Genomic DNA, 19056 nt, shown 5'->3' on the forward strand with positions numbered 1-19056 from the left:
AATCCCATGGAATCATTATGGCATCTGACCCTTGTGCTAGCAAAACCTTTGTTCTTGACACAAAGCTGTCCAGTTTTTTGTTGAACCTGGTGCAAACAGGTCTACATCTGGGGTACCCCAATTTTGACATATGGTCTGAAATATGTCGGGGTGTAGAGACCATTCTCCTGGACACAGCTATAGGCGGCTTAGAAAATCCGCCTGCCAATTTTCTACCCCTGGAATAAAGACCGCAGACAGGCAAGGAATATGCCTTTCTGCCCAGAAAAAAATGTGATTTACTTCCTTTTGGGAATCCAGGCTCCTGGTGCCTCCTTGGTGATTGATAGTCTGAAAGTCCAGACCTTGAGGGCTAAACGAATTGCCTGAATTTCCAGAATGTTGATGGGCAAGAGCTTTTCGGCTCTGGACCATCTTCCCTGGGTGGAAGCTTCTTCCAGAACTGCTACACAGCCTATTAGGCTGGCATCTGTGGTTACGAGTTTTCAAGCAACTGGGACAAAGGACTTTTCTTTTAGAAGATTCTTGGTCAGTAACCACCAATTGAGGCTCTGGCGCACAGCTGGGGATAGGCACATTGAAAGATCCAAGGCTTGAACCCTCTTGTTCCAGGCAGAGAGGATGCTGCTTTGTAAAGGTCTCGAGTGAAACTGGGCGTAAGGGATAGCCTCGAAAGAGGGGACCGTCTTCCCCAATACTCGCATACATAGTCGGATAGAGGGTTTTCTCTTAGCTGAGACTACCCAGACCAAATCTTTTATGGCCCTGGCTTTTGACCTGGGTAAGAACACTCTGCTTTGGACTGAGTCTATGACCATACCCAAATCCTCCAGCCTCTTTAGGGGCTGCAAGGAGGATTTCTCTAGATTGAGGACCCAGCCTAGGTACTCTAGGTACTTTACCGTGCAGAGCACATTGTGGCTTAGGCATGTTACGGACTGGTCTATGAGTAGCAAATAATCCAGATAAGCCAACACAGTTATGCCCTGAGCCCTTAGATTTGCCAGGGGTGGGGCTAGAACTTTTGTGAATACTCGAGGAGCGGTAGGAAGACCAAAAGGAAGGGCCTCAAATTGAAAGTGGTGCTGATCCACCGCAAACATTAGGAATCTTTGGTGAGCGGGAAATATTGGCACATGCAAATATGCATCCTTGATGTCTATTGATGCCAGAAATTCTCCCCCCCCCGAAGGGTGGAGACTACTGAGCGGATAGACTCCCTGCGTAAAAGACAAATGTCTAGAAATTGATTCAGGTTTTTTAGATCCAGAATAAGTCTGACATCTCCGTTTTGGAACCGTAAAGAGGTTTGAGTAGAACCCTGAGCCTTGCACTTCCGGGGCCACCCCTATAATTACCCCTTGGATAACAGACGTTCTAAGGCCAGAAGTAAGGGCCTTCTTTTTTCTGGATCCCTGGGGACTCTTGACCTTAGGAAATGAGATGGCGGAAGCTCCCAGAACTCTTGCTTGTAGCCCAGAGATACCGTGGAGGCTACCCATCTGTCCTGAATCTCTTCCAGCCAGGCACCTGCAAACTGCAGCAGCCTTCCCCCCACTCAGCCGAGCGGCGGCGCCATTTCATAGGGAGGCTTTAGGGTTCTGTTTACCAGATCTTGCACCCCAGGGTTTCTTCTGCCCTTGGGCTTGACTTTGGACCTTTCCCCTATTATTTAATTGGGGAGGCCATCGCTACTGCCTGGAGGATGAGGCTCTAGGGGCTGGGGACAGAGAACATCTAAATGAAGGACGTTTACTCTTCCTTTTGACGGGTAACAATGTGGTTTTACCCCCGGTAATTTCCTGGATATATCTGTCCAGATCATCCCCAAACAGGCGTTCTCCACGAAATGGAAACCCAGTTACATTTTTTTTGCATGAAGCTTCAGCTGCCCAATGCTTAAGCCAAAGGGACCTGCGCATGTTTACGAGCAGGAGAGTGAGGCGAGATGCTTGCTGAGCAGAATCCATAATGGCATCAACCATGAAACACAAGGCTTTAGGAAGTTCTGCATAAACCTCGGCCTCCTCAGTGGAAAGGAGGCTAAGCACCTGCTTCATTTGCTCCTTGAGGAACTGGCACATGCCAATTGCTACAACCATAGGCTGGACCAAAGCGCCCACCACAGAGAAAGAGGCTTTAAATAAAGTTTCCAGCTTTTTGTCAGTTGGATCCTTAAACCCTTGAGCATTGTCCACAGGCTGGAACTCCCCATTTCTTGGTGAAACTTTACCCCACCAGATAAAGCATAGAAAACCTTTTGAGAGGAGAAAAAAGTTTATCTGGGTGACCCCAGTCCTCATACAACAATTCATCCAGTAAAGGATGAGTTGGGAAGGCGTACGCAGCCTGTGGGGATTTCTGGGACCCCAGGGAGAAAACATGGGAAATGGCAGCCTCAGCAGAGGGTAATCTGTATGTGGAACGCACCAATTCAGTATAGTATTGCACCTGCACTTTGAGGGCCTGGGAGGTAGAAGACAGCTTCTCCTCTTCCTCTGATTCGTCCGCCTGCACCTGATCCCTATTCTCCCTAATCTTTCCTTATTATCAGAATGCTTATCCGATAGGGAACCCAAAGCAGAGGTGATCTACCCCTTTTCCTGCTATTTTTTAAGGAAGCTGTGACAAAGGTAGTAATCCTTCCTTCCAAACTATCCAATGCAGCCTTTAAAGCATCTTCTGTGACATAAACAGGGACTGAAACATTAGGAGAGGCTGCAAAAACTGACAGGGGTACAGACTCATCCTGTGAGGCTGCCTCCAGTCTTTCAGGGGGGATGGTAACCTGCAGGCATGTCCAGAACCCCTAGATGTAGGCAGGGATTTCCTGGTGCCTCTTTTACCTCCCCCTGAAGCCTTCTTACGAGGAGACATAGTCCTAAGCTGTGAAGCAGAGGTACTAGTGTAAAGTGCAATCACTGTTGTGCTATAGTCCTATAATATAAACATTAGCTATAAACTGCACAACCTGATGCTGAGTAGGTGTCTTAAGTTTGCCAGGATCCAATCCACTGGGATGCTTACTAAGCCCACAGCTCTGTGTCCCACCATTTACAGGAGCTCTGGCGCTTTGGGCTTTTAAAAACAGCTGCTTTGCGCCTGCGCACTGGTGCACCGTGCAACACGCGTGCACAGTGCCGCAACCACGCCCCCCTCCTTCCCCGCCGATCCTGCTGTAAAAGCGCGCCCCTTGCACGCACGCGTAGGGCCATCATGGCGGCGGCCAGGGTGAGGGGAGAGAAAGGAGACCATCGGAGGACTGCATGGGACCCCCGGACTGCATGGGATCCCCCCCTTTGTGTTTATGTGGCAGAGCCTGCAGCGGAGGAGGTGAGCGGCATATCACAGACCAGCTTCACTGAGCGTGTATCCTGGAAGGCATGTAAGTATACACCAGGTTGTCTCTTACTCCCTCTAGTGGCGGAAACCTGGTAAGACATACAACTACTCACAGAAGATAATCCATAATGTGTAAACTTTAGGATTTTCTTCATTTACTTTATCCACGCCACAGGAACTTCTGAGGGCAGACAGATTACAGCCTTCACCCATCACAGAGTGTAGCATTGTGCCAACGTTCAGGGTTATGGGTTCCTACTCACAGGATCCTCTTCCCTGGACTTGTAGAAGACTCTGCCAGAAACTTGTTGTGCCACTGTTATATTAGTACACCAAAGCCTGGATCCCAGAGCCCGGACCTCCAAGGAGAGACATTATAGGCAAAACTTTGTTTCTTTTTATCACGAGGCCTGGGTACCATCCATCTTAGGCATTTTAGCATTTGCCCGAGGTATGGATCCGGTCGTAAAGCTCCTAGGTCCTCGCAGACCATCAAACAGAGCTTTCTTCTTAGCACATCTTCAATGTGACCAACCACCTTAGACACTGGCGAAAAAACTGAGGTACTCTCCATATGGGAGGGGTTATATAGCGGAGGAACTTACTTTGTAATTAGGGTTACCAGTGTCCAATCACCTGAAGGTACTATCTAACCCACTAAGTAATTACCAAGCCTTTGTGTCCTGTGATGTATGAACAAGAAAAATAATCAGACACCCATACCAAGAACAAAATTACATTAATTAGTTCAAGGATGATTTTTTTGTCTGGCATGTAAAAATATCTTAGCTACACTAAAGATCTTATTTAAAAGCTTGGCAGGTTACATATCTTGGCCTGCATTCAAAAACACATGTTCTACAGACTGCAGACCGTCTTGCAGTGATGACTTTGGCAAATTTATTTTTTATTTGCTTGGAAAAATGAAAACGTAAAGCTCTTCTCCCAGAGTGAACTTATTAAATAGTGCTTCTCTCAATCCTCAAGTATTTTATTCCAGCAATATAGAAACAAAAAATATATTTGAAAACGCATCCAAAACCTTTAGGCTCAGCAGGAGCAAAGTTTCCTACAGAGTTAACAGTAATACTGAAGATCAGACAAGCAGCTCCTTGAAAATGATGCAGGGAGCAAACTAAAATAGTGGGGCAAAACCAAACACAATAAAAATATTGGAAAAATGACGTGCAAAATTAATGACGTGCAAAAATATTAATTAAAACCACTATACATATGCTAATAAAAAATACATGTGTAGTTAGATAAAAATGTGCGATCATTTATATGACCTCAAAGTGCATATAACATTGTGCAAAATAGCAATATAAATCAATTGAAAGTGCACCATGCAAAAATAAAAAGCCAGGTGTTATCCGGTGTATTGCAAGTGTCCAACTCAATCAGCAGGTTCAAACTCAAAAAAATGTGCTCAAACAGTGTCCATGGAATGAAAATTCCTCAGAATTCTTCTGAACGGTGCCCAAATCACAGCAAACAATATGTGCTCTCCCGTGACACCCCACATGTGTTTGCGCTCACCTCTGATCGTGTGACCCAGTAACTAAACTGTGTCAAACACGCAATGGGGCCACTTCTGGGCTCCCTCAGGATGGAGTGATATGAATACAATGCTCACAGGTGCAGCCAGAATCCACATGTATAAAAGAGAAAGGAGAACTCCATGGTGTAATAAAGCTGGGATAATTTATTAAAGAATTTCCTCCAGGAGGGTACTCACATTGAGTGGGTGCTCCAGTGCACCAAACATTACAAGCATGAAAAACAAGCTGCAATTCAAATGGCGTGCGGTGTGTTGTATGATGTCTCCTCCACTGCTGACAGCTCCGTCCTACCCCTCCCCGACGCGTATTCGGCACAGGGATCACGTGCCTTCCTCTGGGGGATATCATTGGACGGACATTCAGTGTGGTTTATATATGTTGACGGCGGCCATTTTGCCGAGGACCGCCGACAGCCTTACTACAAAATGAATAGCTAAGAACGGCCGGCGGCCATTTTGCGTGTGATCACCGGTCTATGGTATAATAGGCTTCGCTTGTGTATGGTAATTAAACACCGCCCATCATCCAATAGAGATGTGTCGGCGGCCATCTTGCCTAAGTCAGCAGACAACTCTAGTAATGGGCTACAGCAAAGAACACCCAATGCATTATAATAGCAATCGACAGTGCTATTATTAAAACTTTAAAATACTCTCCTTCTTAAATTACCTAAGTATAAATAGATCCTCATGGTACATAAACATGATTCTAAATACTTTATTGATATGAACAAGGACAGAGCTGTGCATCAAGGAGTCACCACACCGCACCTCATATGATAATATTAATAAGCCTCCTCATAATAAGAATCCAAGTTAACCATACAATATACATTAGTATTAAAACATGATAATCTAAGACCTATTTTAAACTGAGAAAACTACTGAAATGAGTAAACAACCCCTCCATAAAAATATTAAAGCCTGTATTAAAAAAGACCCATCTATTAAAAATATAGAAATAAAATACACTAAAATCAATACGCATTCCTAAACCCTCCTAAGATATCAAAACTGTGAAATCACAATATGCTAGAATAAATATTGTAATAAATAAAATATTAAAATGAATATATATATATATATATATATATATATATATTTATATATATATATATATATATATATATATATATATATATATATATATATATATATATATATATATATATATATAAAAATATTAAAATTTCATTTTAATATTTTATTTATTACAATATTTATTCTAGCATATTGTGATTTCACAGTTTTGATATCTTAGGAGGGTTTAGGAATGCGTATTGATTTTAGTGTATTTTATTTCTATATTTGTAATAGATGGGTCTTTTTTAATACAGGCTTTAATATTTTTATGGAGGGGTTGTTTACTCATTTCAGTAGTTTTCTCAGTTCAAAATAGGTTTTAGATTATCATGTTTTAATACTAATGTATATTGTATGGTTAACTTGGATTCTTATTATGAGGAGGCTTATTAATATTATCATATGAGGTGCGGTGTGGTGACTCCTTGATGCACAGCTCTGTCCTTGTTCATATCAATAAAGTATTTAGAATCATGTTTATGTACCATGAGGATCTATTTATACTTAGGTAATTTAAGAAGGAGAGTATTTTAAAGTTTTAATAATAGCACTGTCGATTGCTATTATAATGCATTGGGGTTCTTTGCTGTAGCCCATTACTAGAGTTGTCTGCTGACCTAGGCAAGATGGCCGCCGACACATCTCTATTGGATGATGGGCGGTGTTTAATTACCATACACAAGCGAAGCCTATTATACCATAGACCAGTGATCACACGCAAAATGGCCGCCGGCCGTTCTTAGCTATTCATTTTGTAGTAAGGCTGTCGGCGGTCCTCGGCAAAATGGCCGCCGTCAACATATATAAACCACACTGAATGTCCGTCCAATGATATCCCCCAGAGGAAGGCACGTGATCCCTGTGCCGAATACGCGTCGGGGAGGGGTAGGATGGAGCTGTCAGCAGTGGAGGAGACATCATACAACACACCGCACGCCATTTGAATTGCAGCTTGTTTTTCATGCTTGTAATGTTTGGTGCACTGGAGCACCCACTCAATGTGAGTACCCTCCTGGAGGAAATTCTTTAATAAATTATCCCAGCTTTATTACACCATGGAGTTCTCCTTTCTCTTTTATACATGTGGATTCTGGCTGCACCTGTGAGCATTGTATTCATATCACTCCATCCTGAGGGAGCCCAGAAGTGGCCCCATTGCGTGTTTGACACAGTTTAGTTACTGGGTCACACGATCAGAGGTGAGCGCAAACACATGTGGGGTGTCACGGGAGAGCACATATTGTTTGCTGTGATTTGGGCACCGTTCAGAAGAATTCTGAGGAATTTTCATTCCATGGACACTGTTTGAGCACATTTTTTTGAGTTTGAACCTGCTGATTGAGTTGGACACTTGCAATACACCGGATAACACCTGGCTTTTTATTTTTGCATGGTGCACTTTCAATTGATTTATATTGCTATTTTGCACAATGTTATATGCACTTTGAGGTCATATAAATGATCGCACATTTTTATCTAACTACACATGTATTTTTTATTAGCATATGTATAGTGGTTTTATTTAATATTTTTGCACGTCATTAATTTTGCACGTCATTTTTCCATTTTTTAGCGCAGACACAATTATATATATATTTTTTGCATTATATTACACGCTATGAAACGTGGTTTAGTGTTTGCTGCTAAATAATTAATGGTTCCCACCCCTTAGAGGCTTTTATCCATCTGTGGCTCGCAGGAAACTCACATTTTTGACAATAAAAATATTTGCTCCAAATCTGTCCTCTGAGTTACTGGGTAAACATTGAATTAAAGTTAAATTTAAGGGAAATACAAAATAATAATAATAGTAATAATAACAATAATAATCATAGTAATGACAATAATGCAGTTATATAAGAAATATATTAAATGCATATGGAAGTACTTGCATTTATCTTTATATTAGCCTCTTCTATTCCAAAACAGAACTTAGACATAGAGAGAAAAGGCCATCGTCATGAGCCACTCAGACTTGTCTGCAATGCACATGTGCTGACAGGGAACTTACTGATAAAAGTAAAGAATGGTGAAGGCTTATCTGTTTGTTGCTCCTTCACTGTCCATTCAGCAGACTGAGGGAGTATTAAAGCCCAAGCTGTCCTGTCACTACAGAGAGCTAGCTATTGCCTAAGGGGGCCAGGATCACAAAACTTACAAATAGTTAAAAAAATGGATTGGAACTTCAGGTTATTAAAGTCAGATAAATGAAATATGAATTCTGAAAAGATTGCTGCAGCAAACTATATCTCTTGCATTACTCACCTACTTGGTAATTTTGTTTTGCTGGAATTTTATCATGCATAGAATTTTATATTTGGTAAAGCAAATAGCAATGATATGCAACAGCCCAAAGCAACCAACCAGATGACAACTTCCGTCTCAGTAAACCTGTAAGAAAAAAAATAAGATGATTTATTTCTATTGATTTTTTCAAAACACACACACCACCAAAACCATCAACACTACCTTCCTTATTGCAGCTACTTGAATTAATGTAGACATAAGTTTATAATTGCATTTTAACTAGCATCATTGATATCCAAAAATACCTAGCTTATTTCAAAAGGCAAAGTGTGGGTGGTAGTACTAGCCTGCAGTAAACAAACAGAGGCTCTTTACCGAGATCGCTGTAGCGGTGTGTCAGACTGACACACCACACCACCGATCGCCGCGATGTGTGCCCCCATGGGCGCGTGAGAGCCGTCGTTCTGAAGAGCCATCATATTATGTCCACCCAGAATGAGAGCCGCACCGCCTCGCCGTCATTTGATGGTGGGCGGGTGGCAAGTGGTTAAAGAGGAAGTAAACTCTGATGGATTTTACTTCCTCTGTTCTTCCCTGAAATGTTAAAGCATAATGGGGTAGTATACATCCCCGTTATGTGCCACCTACCTGCAAATGAAGGCCGCAATGCCCCCCGATGTCCCCACTGATGGCTGCATCCACCTTCACCCCTCTTCTTTCTGGGGCCATGGACACGGAGTCACATAAAGTCACTCTCGTGCATGCATGAGGGAGCTGATGGTCACAACATGGGACTTGTAGAAACGGCACAATCGTGCCCTTTCTTCAGTGTGCGTGTCAGTGCAAGTGTACTGTATTTGGTAGATATTTCCTAGGAGATATTTCCAGTACCTACAGGTAAGCCTTATTATAGGCTTACCTGTAGGTAAAAGTGGTTAAAAGAGCAGATTTCCACTGAATGGTAATTTTACATTGGTACATGTTCCTCAGGGCAGTGCTCAGTTCCCTATACTGTTTGTTTGACAATTACTTACATTTTAGCCTAAAATTAACTTGCAAGATTCACCTCCTATTGGCATTCATGGGGGTTTTTCTTTACAGCGTGCAGTTTACAGATTATTGGACAAGTTTGCTAAATGCGCATGTGCATCAAACCCAATGAATCTCCCCATCACTACCAGCTCCAATGATTAACAAAAACTGTAGTACCTCATTTACAAAAATGTTAAGATCACATTAAGGGGCATAATGGAGACAGCCTCAAACAATATGCATATACATACCAGCCTGTATAATTCATGCACATAAAATTTGCATGAGTGGCTATAAAACATAAAGCGTTAATATTTGCCCAATGAATCACCAATGCCATACAGCCCAATGACTTGCCTGCAGCTAGAAACAGCCCTGCTTAGAACGTCTGCTATTATATTGAACACCATTTATAACCAAACAGCTGACAGCATAAGCTTGACATGACTTCATCCTTAACTGCTATTTGATTTTGGTAGCTGTTCATTTGTGTTGCAGGAAATAAATATCATCTGGAGACTTGTGCTATATTTGTAAGATCCTTGGGAACTAAAGTCGTTTGTGCCTAGCTGTAATGAAACAAAATGAGCTTTGTCACAATGGAACATCTTCCATATTCATGACATATTATCGGCTCTGATTTTGACGACTACTTAACCATGTTTAAATGAGCAAGGGAAGTAAAGCATGAAAATAAGTACACCAAATGAGAAGATAAAGAAAGGAAAATGGAATTACAAGAGAAAAACACTATTTCCAATTACTTACTAACACCCTACTTATTAGGCAAGTCTGAAATAATGATCTATTGAATTAAGAGTGCATTACAAGTTCCACAGTAGAGAGGCCAGAGCAATGTTTGGCCTAAAACATAACACAAAAGCGGCAGTGCATTCTAAGGTACAACTAATATGATGCTGTACCTCTAACCTCACAGAAAAACCCATTTTGACAGACCTCTAATTGATGCATGTTTTGGCTGTGGGTGCTTGTGTATTCATGAATGCGCGTGTTTCACACACTGTTCTGTACTTACAACCACCCACAACATTGTGAACCTAGCCTTAAAGTGACAATAAACCTTCTTTTTTAAAATTAAAATAACAAACATGTTAAACACTGCATTTCTCAGTATATTGATCCTAATACACATGTTATAGAAAACACCATAGAAACACAAAAGTACAATAGCTATTTCTAAAATCTTTTAGTGATATAGTTACGTGTTGGTTACAGTAAGGGCAGAAGAACAAGCATCCCACACTTTATTATACTTAGTTGGGCAACTCCTCTGTTTAAATATGAGTTTTTCATAGGGTAATACCTGATTCACTAACCAAAGCCATGTATGGATGGATGGAGGTGTGGGCTGGATCCACTTAAGTGCTACAGCTTTATGGGCCATAAATAATGTCTCAAGTAAATAGTCCTAATATGTCTTGGCCATTGCTCCTCGTTGAGGACCCCCAGCAGACACAATAGTGGGGTACATGGAACAGAAATTGATAAGACCGCAGACACTATCTCTGTATCTCCGTCACCTGTTGCCAGTATCTCACTATAACTGGACAGAGCCACATAACGTGTGAAATCCACACGCGGACAGGTGCACCTAGTGCAGGCAGAGGTAGGTATACGGTGCATTGCGTGCAGTCTGACCGGGGTCGGGTATATTTGATGTAGCATATATAGGTGGATTCATTTATTGTTGACTGTGGGAGCTACAGATAGATGGGTGGAGCATGCCTCCTCCCAATCTTCACCAGACAAATCGGGGACAAGTTGTTGCCACTAGATGCACACCTCCAGTGGAGCCCCATTAGTCGTGGCAGAAAGTAAATAAGTAAAATAAGTAGATACAAACTTGAGATAAGACCCCAAGGGCCCTGAGATCGAAATACTCCTATTAGTGGGTATTCAGAGAAGTCAGTGTCACAAATACAAAATTGAGTATGTAGCACATGTCGAAGTTGTAAATACCTATAAAAGGTAGATTGGGTCAATTCATATTTCCTTTGCAATCCCTCAAAAGAAGCCAATACATTTCCATCATAGATGTTGTTCAGAGAAACCATTCCCCTACGCTCCCAGAATCCAGAGTTCACAAATTGCTTTAAATGGGGGAACATTGGATTGTGCCAGAGTGGTAGCGCCTCGTTAGTACCCTGAAAATTTGTAATTTTCTTGGTCTCCTCCCACACCGTATGGGCCAATGCCAATATTGATATATGCCTTTCCCCCAGTGCTATCAACAGTAGTTTGAATTTAAGGACATAGATGAGATATGACTCAACCACCGCCGGCGTAGCCAGTCCCAACCAGTCTGTCAGATGGTGTAGCTGCCCAGCCAAATAATAATAATATAAGTTAGGCAATGCCATGCAAGCATCAGCCTTAGGGCGCTGTAGAGTGGAGAATTTAAGTTTCCGCCTATGGGTGGCCGAAATAAAGGTGATAAGTAGAGTGTCCAGGGTTTTAGAAAATAATTTAGGTACTGATGTAGGCATGTGAGAAGTCACGTACAGACACTTGGGCAGAAGGATCATCTTAATGAGATTAATCCTGCCTGCCACAGACAGGGGAAGTTTGGCCCAGGCAGTAAGTAAGTTTAGCTTTAATCATGGGTCCAACCAGAGGGTCCAGATTCGCTTGGGAAGCCTCTGAAGGAGACAGGGTAATAATGATTCCCAAACATTTAAACAAAGTCACTACCTTAAGAGGGCATGGAGAATCACTGCATGGAAGGGCCTGCGAGGAAAAGGGCATCAGGGCTGACTTCTGCCAGTTAATTTTAAGGCCCGAATACGTGCCAAATTTGTCTATGATTTGCATTGCTATTCCTAATGAGGCAGAGGTATCTTACATATATAAAATAATGTCATCTGCGTACAGTCCTATAGTGTCTACTCTCTCACCCATAGTGATGCCTTTAAAGAGAGGAGACTGCCGAAATCTCAGTGCCAGCATCTCGATAGCAACCGCAAACAAGAGTAGAGACAGAGGGCACCCCTGCCTGGTACCTCTTCGAAGCTGTATAGATGGGGATAGGAGACCATTGACTAAAAGATTAGACGTGGGATCCCTATAAAGTATAGTGACCCATTGCTGGAATTTAGTGCCAAAGCCAAATGAGTGCAATGCAGCCATGTGAAAGGGCCATTCTATTGAGTCAAAGGCTTTCGCGATGTCTAGCCAGTGCACAAGACTCAGACAGAAATTTTCTAAGTTGAGCTATTAGTTGCGTCCTACGTATGTTAATGGAAGTAGACTTTCCTGGCATAAAGCCAGTTTGGTCTGGATGAATTATACTAAGAATGACTGCACTGAGACATTTGGCCAGGATCTTTGCTAGCATTTTATAGTCAATATTCAATAAAGAAATTGGCCGATACGACGCACAATCAGCCGGGTCCTTCTCAGGCTTAGGAATAAGGATCACTGTGGCAGAGTACATAGATGGTGGCAGTCTCCCCTCTCAAAATGCTGTAGAATAGACCTATGCCAGAACGGGGGCAAGAGTGTCCAGGTATCTGCAATATATTTCCAAGGGTAGACAATCGGGCCCGAGGCCTTTCCCTTAGCCATAGACGCTACTGCCTCCCTGACCTCATCTTCTGTGATATTTGCATCTAAGTCCTCCCCCTGTTCCTGAGTTAATGTAGGGAATATCAAATTGGAAAGGTATGTCTTTGACTGGTAAATGTAAGGGTAGAGTCATACATACTTGTATATTGAAGTCATGAAAGCAAGTAAGGATATTTCCAGCCAAACGGGCCTCCGTACCGTCAGGACATGTTATTTTATTCACTACAGAGCTACCCAACTGCTGTCGAGCCATATGGGCTAGTAACTGACTGGACTGGTTCCCACATTCACAATATTTCTGCTGGGTATAGAATGATTTCCTTTTTGCAGCGGCAGACATATGGTCTGAACATAAACAAGACATAAACTCCCAGTGGATATGGTTAGCATTAGTTGGGGCTGTCAAATAAGTCGCTTCAGCTGTTTGGTACTTTTTTGCTAGATCTTCCTCGTCTTGTTGGGAAGAACGTTTAATAAATGATATAGTGGACTTAAGAGCCCCTCTCAAATACGCCTTCAAAGCGTCCCAAAACATTAAACCACGTTCAGAGCCGTGGGCTTCCAGGAAAGCTGCTAGTTGATCTGGTATCCTGCCATTGGACCCAATCAGGGACAGCCAAAAGGGCTGAAACCGCCAGGGTCTGCGGATTCCAGTGGCCCCAGTATCAATCGACAGTGACAATGGCGAACGGTCCAACACTCCCCTAGGCAGATATGTGATAGAGGACAATTTGGCGAGAAACTTATCATTACCTAATGCCAAATCAATTCTTGGGAGACGGCCTCTGATGGGGAAGGGCCATGAATATGCCCTGGTATTGGGATTGGAGACCCGTCATAAGTCACTCCAACCAAACTCAGAGACCAGGGAACCAAAAGCAGACAATGTCTGGGACTGTGTCACCATGCCTATCCATGACCGAGTCCAAGAGCAGGTTGAAATCACCTAAACATAAAACATAGGCCTCTGGATACATTGCAGCAAAAACCATCACCTCTTTATCCACCTGTAGGTTAGCAGGAGGGGGGTTGTAAATACCCATAATCACAAATAGGAGTGCATGTAGCTCTGCCTGGATAAAGACATATCTCTCATGGGGGTCTGCCTGAACCATCACACACTCCCATGAGACTGAGCGGTGCACCAATACTGATACCCCCCTACAATAAGAGGAATGACAGGAATGGCCCGTCCACTGCAGCCAAGGCTTCTTGAGGTGATCAATGTGTTCAGGAGTCAAATGCATCTTCTGAAGACATATCAGGTGAGCATTGGATTTAGGTATTGTGGTAAACACTTGTGAACGCTTGTGGGGGGTACCTAGCCCCCTCACATTCCATGACAAAAAGGTACTGAGATTAGCCATCAAACAATCAAAAAATGATGTTCAGCATACCAGGAAATAACAATGAGATAGCATGTAATAAGATAAAATGCATGACAGTGAAACTATATATGTATCAATGAACAAAACGTCAAGAAGCGTAACAATTGCAACCAAAATCCAAACCATACATAACTGATGTAGCCAGTAACTGTTGACTGATTATGTAGATAAGAAGTATCAACAAGACATTACCTGCACATTGCAACAGCATATGTGAAGGTAAATTGTGGTAGTAGCCATCCCCTTAAACTCTCACAAAAATAAAAAAATAAAAAGGTACATTCTACATTGCTATTGTTAGATGAAATAAACAGTATCAGACTGAACAGTGTCAAATGCACATAATACCCGTATTGCAGTGTGTATAATACTACCAGAGTTCAGAGCCTTCCCCCCAATGGATAGGAGGTAGACAACAGAAGCCATTTGGATAAGGAGTTCCATGTTCGTCCAGAAGAGGGCAGCAACACACCAGGTATGACTAGAATAAGTCTGGAACTCATAAAACCTACTGAAAAAAAGGCAATGCAGGAAAAAAACTGTGGTGAAAAAAATAAGAACCCAGTGTTAAATTGAAATGGTAGTCTGTTTAGTTCAGTATTACGTTGCTCCAAACAGCGGAAAAAGGAAATAGGAAAATTGCAGGCATTCACTGCCAGTGAAGCAAAGGCATTTACTTGAAAACAAAAGAAACAAAAATGGAGCTTGCATGTAATAGGATTACTATCGAGCACTTGTTGCAGGAAAAAATGTAGATCTAGGGAAAGCAAGGTAAAGGAATCTCCCCAACAACAATGCTATTCCAGAATAATCAGGACGGACACCGTTTTGCATTTAATCACTCTTGAGCTGCATCGGGGTAGTAAAGAAGAGCACATGACCACCGTCAATCACTCTCAACCGAGCAGGGAAAGCCATGGAGTAGATGATCCCATCTTCCCTCATCTTCCATTTAACCTCAGTTAATGTGGCTCTTTGCTTCTGCAAGTCGACCGAGAAATCGGGAAAGATGTTGGGCCTTATGAAGCACCAGATCACGATCTTTACAGTTTAGTATTCTGGCCAGCCGTGGCCTGGAAGCTGCACCAGGCATAGGGGGTTTTGCTGGTACTCTGTGAGCCCTCTCAACAGCAAAGGCAGCAGAAAACTTGGCATCAGGAAAGGTAGTTTTGAGCCACGTTTCCACAAAGTCCCCTGGCTTCTGGCCCTCAGCCTTTTCAGGGAGCCCCACTATACTGAGGTTGTTGCGTCTAAGGTGATTTTCAAGGTCATCAGCTTTTTGGGATCAGAAAGAGATTTGTTTCTCAGCAGCTGTCACCCCCACAGGGAAAGGAGGAAATCATCTTCTAAGGTGGAAATTCTCCTCTCATTCTCTGCCACCCTTTCCCTAACATTTACCATTGATCTGTCCTTGACATTCATAATGATCACCTCAAGAAGCTGGACATGTACTTGCTCCAGGGTCAGCTTACCCGTCTTCTCCGCCGCCGCTGTGCCAACTTTTTGGGGTAGCTCCGGTAGCCGCTTCGCTGCTCCGCATGTGAGGAGTGCCGCTGATGCCATCTTGTCTCTCCTTGTGGGCAAATTCTTTATGATGATCCGCTGGTGTAGAGGGGGTAGCCTTGCTCATAATATAAGCCTGCGGTGCTTTTATAATGTCTGGGCACCTCAAGGAAGCAATTTGTGGAGTGAGAACTGCTAGTAATATGCAGGATTGATGCAGATTCTATGGGTGGCTGGCAGAGCTCTCCTCAGAAATGTCCAGCCATGTCGATGGTAGCCACGCCCCGGGGCTTCCAACTATTTAAGGGCCATCTACCCACCTTCTGGGCTGTCCTCACACAAGGAATTGGTAGAGATAAATATTCAGGCCTTGATCTCTGTCCCTCCACCCTCTAAGTTCTAAAACCTTCAGGAATGTTCCAGAAGCCATGGGGAGGCAACAGAGACTCAGCCCTCAGAGCCTGACAGCTAACTAACAACAAATTAACCCTGGCTGCACTGGCTACAGTGGAGCCTAACTAAATTTACCTACACTATGTTCACAAGGGGGTGCTACACTTGGATGGAATTCTTGAAGGCTGAACTAAACAAATATTACCTAAATACAAGAGCCATGTGTATTTTTACTTAAATCTTGTTTCCCTTTGTGTAGTTCTTCCAGATCGGTGCAGTAATCCAGCACAAAATAACTCCTGCACTTTGCCTCAGTGCACAGAAACAGTGAGTGGTCTTTGTTAGAGAAAGTTCCTTCTCTAACAAAGACCACTCACTGTTTCTCTCTCTCCTTGTGCAGGGTGAATGGTCTTGTATCCACCTACTATAGTTTTCTACAGGCAGTCTGTAGTAGAAGGATTTTCTTGGGACCGCCCAAAACTCTATTTCCAGTGCAGGCTATGTGCAGCACATTAATGATGTCATCACTCCTTTTACAAGATAATATCCAGATCTTTAAGGCATGTGGTGCCTACAAAGGGGTTTTATATCCTTTGAAGCGTTTGAGTAATATATTTAAATGAAGGTATCTGTGCTCTGTTTCATCTTTAAATGTTTTGAATGTTATCCTCTGTCACAACTCACCCATTACATGGAGGGTTGAAAGCCCTGCCTCCATTTGGATCTTCCATGTCTATAACACATACAGTACATTTAATTTTATACATCTATAAATATACATCTATATATATATATATATATATATATATATATATATATATATATATATATATATATATATATATATATATATACAGTATCTCACAAAAGTGAGTACACCCCTCACATTTTTGTAAATATTTTATTCTATCTTTTCATGTGACAACACTGAAGAAATGACACTTTGCTACAATGTAAAGTACTGAATGTACAGCTTGTATAACACTGTAAATTTGCTGTCCCCTCAAAATAACTCAACACACAGCCATTATTGTCTAAACCGCTGGCAACAAAAGTGACTACACCCCTAAGTGAAAATGTCCACATTTGGCCCAATTAGCCATTTTCCCTCATCGGTGTCATGTGACTCATTAGTGTTACAAGGTCTCAGGTGTGAATGGGGAGCAGGTGTGTTAAATTTTGTGTTATTGCTCTCACTCTCTCTCATACTCGTCACTGGAAGTTCAACATGGCACCTTATGGCAAAGAGCTCTCTGAGGATCTGAAAAAAAGAATTATTGCTCTATATAAAGATGGCCTAGGCTATATATATAACATTGGTTGTAATAAATATAATATCATCAAAATGAAAAAAATGATCAATAGCAAAGGACTTATACTGTACTTCTTATATTATGATGCATTATTTTGTTTAGTCTCAAAAATGTGAGGAAAGTTGGAAAAATGTTCCTTAATGTTTGCAAGCAAGACTCAGCAGTCACAGCACACTATAATGAATATGCTAATGGATCACATCAGAATAACAGCCCTCTGCAGAGAAATGGCATATCTGTCTATCATCTGATCTGCAGGTTGTTTGCATGATACTGAATCAGCCTACTGAGGGAGAAACATGGAAGAAATGAGCATATCTATAGACCCATCAAGGTTTACTCAGTTTAAGCAAACAGATGTGAACAGCTGCAAGGAAAATCTAAAACAATGAAAGGGGTTCATTGCAGCTCCAGAGGGCCAAAAAACTTAACCTTTGTCCATAAGCTGCACACAGAATATGGCTGTTTGGCATATTATGAATGTCAAGGACAGATCAATGGTAAAGTCAGGCTAGAAAAACACAGAGACAACAGTTTAGGTTGGAGGAAAGTTATCTGTTTCTGGTGAGATATATTTTACTTTAAAGTACCTTGATTTGTTTTCTGATGGTAACTTATCTTTTTGATGATGTTACTAGCTTTTTGTTGCCAGAGTCCGTTTTATTTTTTTATACGTATATGCATGTGTTTTACATGAAAATGCACTTAAAATGTGAAAATAATATACAAATAGAGTATATATACACAATATACACACAATAGACACAATATAAATATATTCTATATATACTATATATACACCATATACCGCTCAAAAAAGGAACACTTTGAAAACACATCAGATCTCAATGGGGAAAACTATCATGGTCGATACACAGTGCCTTGAAAAAGTATTCATACCCCTTGAAATTTTCCACATTTTGTCATGTTACAACCAAAAATGTAAATGTATTTTATTGGGATTTTATGTGATAGGCCAACACACATCACCCTAAACATACTATCCCCACCGTGGTGGCAGCATCAGGTTGTGGGGATGCCATTCTTCAGCAGGGTCAGGGAAGCTGGTCAGAGTTGATGAGAAGATGGATGGAGCCAAATACAGGGCAATCTTAGAAGAAAACCTTGTTAGAGTCTGCAAAAGACTTGAGAATGGGTGGAAGTTAACCTTCCAGCAGGACAACGACCCTAAACATACTGCCAGAGCTACAATGGAATGGTTTAGATCAAAGCATATTCTTGTGTTAGAATGGCCCAGTCAAAGTGCAGACCTAAATCCAATTAATCTGTGGCAAGACTTGAAAATTGCTGTTCGCAGATGCTCTCTTTTCAATCTGACAGAGCTTGAGCTATTTTGCAAAGAAAAATAGGCAAAGATTTTACTCTCTAGATCTGCAAAACTGGTAGAGACATCCTTAAAAAGACTTTCAGCTGTAATTGCAGCTAAAGTATTCACTGGGGGGGGGCTGAATACAAATGCACACCATACTGTTCACATATTTATTCGTAAAAAATTTAGAAAACCATTTATAATTTTCCTTCCACTTCACAATTATGTGCCACTTTGTGTTGGTCTATCACATAAAATCCCAATAAAGTACATTTACAT

Source organism: Aquarana catesbeiana, linkage group LG10 (genome assembly GCF_042186555.1).
Source record: "Aquarana catesbeiana isolate 2022-GZ linkage group LG10, ASM4218655v1, whole genome shotgun sequence".
Lineage (NCBI taxonomy): Eukaryota > Metazoa > Chordata > Amphibia > Anura > Ranidae > Aquarana > Aquarana catesbeiana.